The following is a 4,746-nucleotide window of genomic DNA, read 5'->3' on the forward strand; positions in this document are numbered from 1 at the left end:
TGAATATTTTTAAAAAATATATATGGTATGTATCCTCAAGATATGATATGTCCTTCAGACTGGTTTATTGTTAAATTGCACTTCTTGCAATTACAGACAAATATAGCTGATGCCAAATCGTAGTAGTAAGAAATGAGAAATAGCCTACCTAGCTAACAGCTCAAAAATAGTAGCATTTTGAAGATTAACTCTAGACACCTTGAAATTTAGCAAGGTATGATCAAGTAAAATAGAATTTTGATGAGACTGATATCTGAGAAGATGACCAAAAAAAGATTTGTACATTCCAGTTGCTTTTTTGAGCAAGTGTAAGGCTATATTGTCTTAAGTACAAATCATGTTCTATTACTGCTTATTTTGTAATTCAAATTCAATTGTAAATTTTAAAGACATTATAATCCTTTAGGGCATCTTATCTGTTTACAGTTTAAAGTTAATAATAGCATTTTATTTTATTAATTTGCTTCCATACTTTCTTAACTGTTACATGGAAACACATTAAATCTAAATCCAAGATCTTTATTCATCCCAGTGGATTAGTTTACTGATTCATAAAGTTCTGCATCAAGTGCGCTGATAACTGCAGCTTCCTAACTGTGGTATTTGATGTTGCTGAAACAAAGCACCCCCTCCTTTTTACATTAACAGTTTTTAAATGCTTCTCTTTAGTTAAAAGGATGAGCAGCATTTTCCCAAACCAGAATTTTGTTGAAAGCCAGAGTTTACATACGTTGATGTATCAGATACAATTACTTTAATATGAACACCAGCTTGGAACACAGAAAACATTTCGGGGAGTAGAACAGAAGTAAATGGATACCAGCCTAGATAATCCAATCCAATCTCCTCTCAAGTATTAGAATGTAGGCTGGCTCTATTCACTGACCAGACTGATTGTTCACAGAAAGTCTAATTTTACTTTGTGCTGGAGGAAGCAGAGCAACTTACTTCAATAAGGCTGCTTTACCTGTACCTACTCTAGTACTTTCTATAGGTTGCATTTGATGAGATGATGGAATCCTTGCTTTATAGCCCATGAAGAAATGAACTAAAGCCCCAGTAGTTTATCTCCTTATCACCACTCTCAGGATAGTGTACCTCCGTATTGTAGCCCCCACAGGTGAGGTACCCTTCAGAGTGAAAAGAACCCTTTGGCCATATAGTGCCAAAAGATTCAGTCTTCTTGCCATTTGACCCAAACTAACAAAATGAATTTAAATAGGGACAGACGTCTGGTTCTACACTTGGGCAGGAAGAACCAGCTGCACAAATATCTCTCTCTTTATCAAACCTTTATTAGGCATTATGGAAATAAAACCTTAAAAGAGAAAATAACATATAAAAGCCTTGAAATATATATAAAAAGGCAGCAGTTTGCTAAATGCATATATATATACATATAGAGTCAGTGGTTTTCCTTGTTATCCTGCTCCTTGGAGGACTGCTACCAAAAACTCGGCTACCCCCGCCGTTACCCTTTGGTCAACGTCGGATAGGTAGAAACCCACACATTCACCTTGCTGCGGTTCCAGACCACCCAAAAGAGGGGACAGCACGCGTTGACGGAGCGTACTGTACAATGGGCAATGAAGGAGAATATGCTCTACAGTGTCCGGGACATTCATAGAGCATCTGCAGAGTCTCTTGTTTCTAGGAATGTTTTGATATCTTCCCCTGACAAATGCTGAGGGAAAAACATTCAAACGGGCCAGCATAAAAGCCCTACGTTGGGCTGGGATTATTAGTTTAGTGACGTAATTGGCTCTGCTATCTAAGATATTTAATTCATAGAATATGGGGGAGCAAATTTTGTTTACAGCTGCCATAATATTTTGTCTCTCGACATCCTTTAGTCTAGTTAGGATATTATGGGAGATATATTGCTCACTAGAATTGTACAGGGGCTCCAGCTCGATGCCTAAAGATTCAATCTTTTTTTCGAGGTGCTGATACCATCTTGATTTATAGGAGTCTTTGAGCAAATCAGCGAGCAGACTTGATGGAGGGCAGCGAAAGTGGCAGCGTAACCAATACTTTATTGAGGTGGACCATGCCCAATATTCCATTGTGTGTATGCCTATTTCTGCACACATTGTTTCATATTTGATCATAGCTGGGAGTCCAAGAATACGTCTCAGAAAGCTAGAGTGAATCTTTTTTAAATCATTGTTATATGCTTGGACCCATAGCGGGATTCCATAGAATATCTGGGATAGCACTTTTGTTTGAAATATCTGATTTGCCGCAGGAATAAATTGATTACCTTTCTGATAATGAAAACGGGCAACTGCTGATGAGATGCACTTTGCCTGTTTTATGGCATTTGTGCGATGGGTTGAATGTGTGTGGAGGAGGGTGGCCAAGATGATCAAGGGTCTGGAAACCAAGCCTTATGAGGAGCAGTTGAGGGAGTTGGGAATGTTTGTCCTGGAGAAGAGGAGACTGAGAGGGGATATGATAGTCATCTTCAAATATCTCAAGGGCTGTTGCATGGAAGACGGAGCAAGCTTGTTTTTTCCTGCTCTGGAGGGAAGGATCCGAACCAATGGATTCAAGTTACAAGAAATGAGATTCTGACACAACCTCAGGAAGATCTTTCTGATGGTAAGAGCTGTTTGACAGATGAACAGACTCCCTCAGGGGGGTTATGGACTCTCCTTCCTTGAAGGTTTTAAAGCAGAGATTGGATGGCCATCTGCCATGGATGCTTTCATTGGAGAGAGTTAGACTAGCATACATAAAGACAAGGACCAAATTTTGTTGAGCAGTGCCCAAATTGTAAAAACCTGGAAAAGAACCTGGCACTCACTCTGTTTGCTTTGGACACAAACTGGTTGAGCATTGCTTGACAACACAGGGAAGATCCTTTGTTCAGGGGCCCACTTCACTTTCCACCAGGATAGTTCCACAAAGCATTGGATCAGCCCGTCTGTTTCTTGGTTTTGCCTTCATGGAGTTTCTTCATTCTAGTAGGTTGGTATTTTCACTCATGTTATCTATAGCTCTTAAACATCACCTTATGTGAGGTAGAGCTTTGAGAGCCATTGTTCATGCCTGAAAGTTTCAGTATCATGTAGCTATGATCTGGAAGTTACATAAAAGTCAATATCATTGCAGCTCTGGTCTAGAATTTAGCTCACAGACTCAGTACTTCATGCAGGAGATGCCAAGAATTTTATCCTATCTTCTGAACAGGAGGAGGAGCTATTCCCAAGGATAATAATAATAATATTTTTTTATTTATACCCCGCCCTCCCCAGCCAAGGCCGGGCTCAGAGCGGCTTACAAGCAATAATAAAAACAAAATGAATGATTACAACTTAAAAACAAAAAAAAAATACAACATTAAAATATTGGAACATTAAAATATTAAAATGTAGCCTCATCGCAGGAGGAGAAAGAAAAGAAAAAAGAAAGGGAGGGAATCGAATTGGCTCCAAGCCAAAGGCCAGGCGGAACAACTCTGTCTTACAGGCCCTGCGGAAAGAAATCAGATCCTGCAGGGCCCTGGTCTCATGAGGCAGAGCGTTCCACCAGGCCGGAGCCAGAGTTGAAAAGGCCCTGGCTCTGGTTGAAGCCAATCTAATTTCCTTAGGGCCTGGGACCACTAGGGTGTTGTTATTTATGGACCTTGAGGCTCTCTGTGGGGCATACCAGGAGAGGCGGTCCCATAGGTACCAGGATAGAGACTGGCCTCTAGGCACATGGTATGCTTACTTACAGTAAGGAACATTTGCACATCAAGTTGGATTAATGGGTTCAGCCATAACTTTTCAAATGCAAGAGAAGTGGTTGGTTGGTTGGTTGGTTGGTTGGTTGGTTGGTTGACTCTTCGAAGCAAAGGCTCAAAAATAGGAATAGTTATTTCAGTGCCTTATCCTATGGCACCCTAGGTATCTCTCTTTGATAGACACAGAGTTCTTATATTTGCTTGTGATAAACTCAAAATGGCAGCTTGTGGTAAACTCACTACAGTGGAACCTCGGGTTGCGGACGTAATCCGTGACAGAGGCACGTCCACAACCTGCAGCATTCACATCCTGAAGCGCTGTGTCTGCGCAAGTGCAAAGCGCGATTTGGTGCTTCTGCGCATGCATGAGTGGCGAAACCCGGAAGTAACCTGTCTGCAACCCGAAACACGTAACCTGAAGCGTCCGTAACATGAGGTATGACTGCACAGCTGCAAGCTAGATTGGATTTTTAACCCCAGCCCTCAAAAACTTTATTCTTGGCACCACCCCAGTTTAGTTTTCCTTTCAGAATAAGGTGGAAGCAAACTCAGTAAATATTTAAAAGCACAAATCTGTGGTTAGTAATAATTCTATCTCAAGACAGAATCTTTTGAAAGGCTTAAGATAATTGCAATTCATAAATGAACTTTCCAGTGGCTTGGAGATTATTTTTTAAAACGTTGTTGATTTTTTAAAAAACATTCAGTAGTGGCAAAGGTTTCATTGTCTGATGTTGCTGATTGGGTTTTTTGTTCAGAGCGAAAACAGCAGGAGTAAACATGCATGCTACTTTTAGAGCCAAAATTGAGTTTGAGTTTAAGACTATGATTATTCTCAAAAGTCATAAACCCATTCATTGGTTGATGAAGGAATTACAGGCATTCAGTTTTCTCAAGCCAAATGAACCTGCTTGTGATTTTGCTGTGCTTTATTCCAAGGACGGGGAATCTGATCTTCCAGATGTTGTTGGACTATGATTCCCATCTCCCTAACTATTGGCCATGCTCACTAGGTC

The sequence above is a fragment of the Podarcis gaigeae genome (genome assembly GCF_964106915.1).
Source record: "Podarcis gaigeae genome assembly, chromosome: 4".
In the NCBI taxonomy this organism is placed as follows: Eukaryota; Metazoa; Chordata; class Lepidosauria; order Squamata; family Lacertidae; genus Podarcis; species Podarcis gaigeae.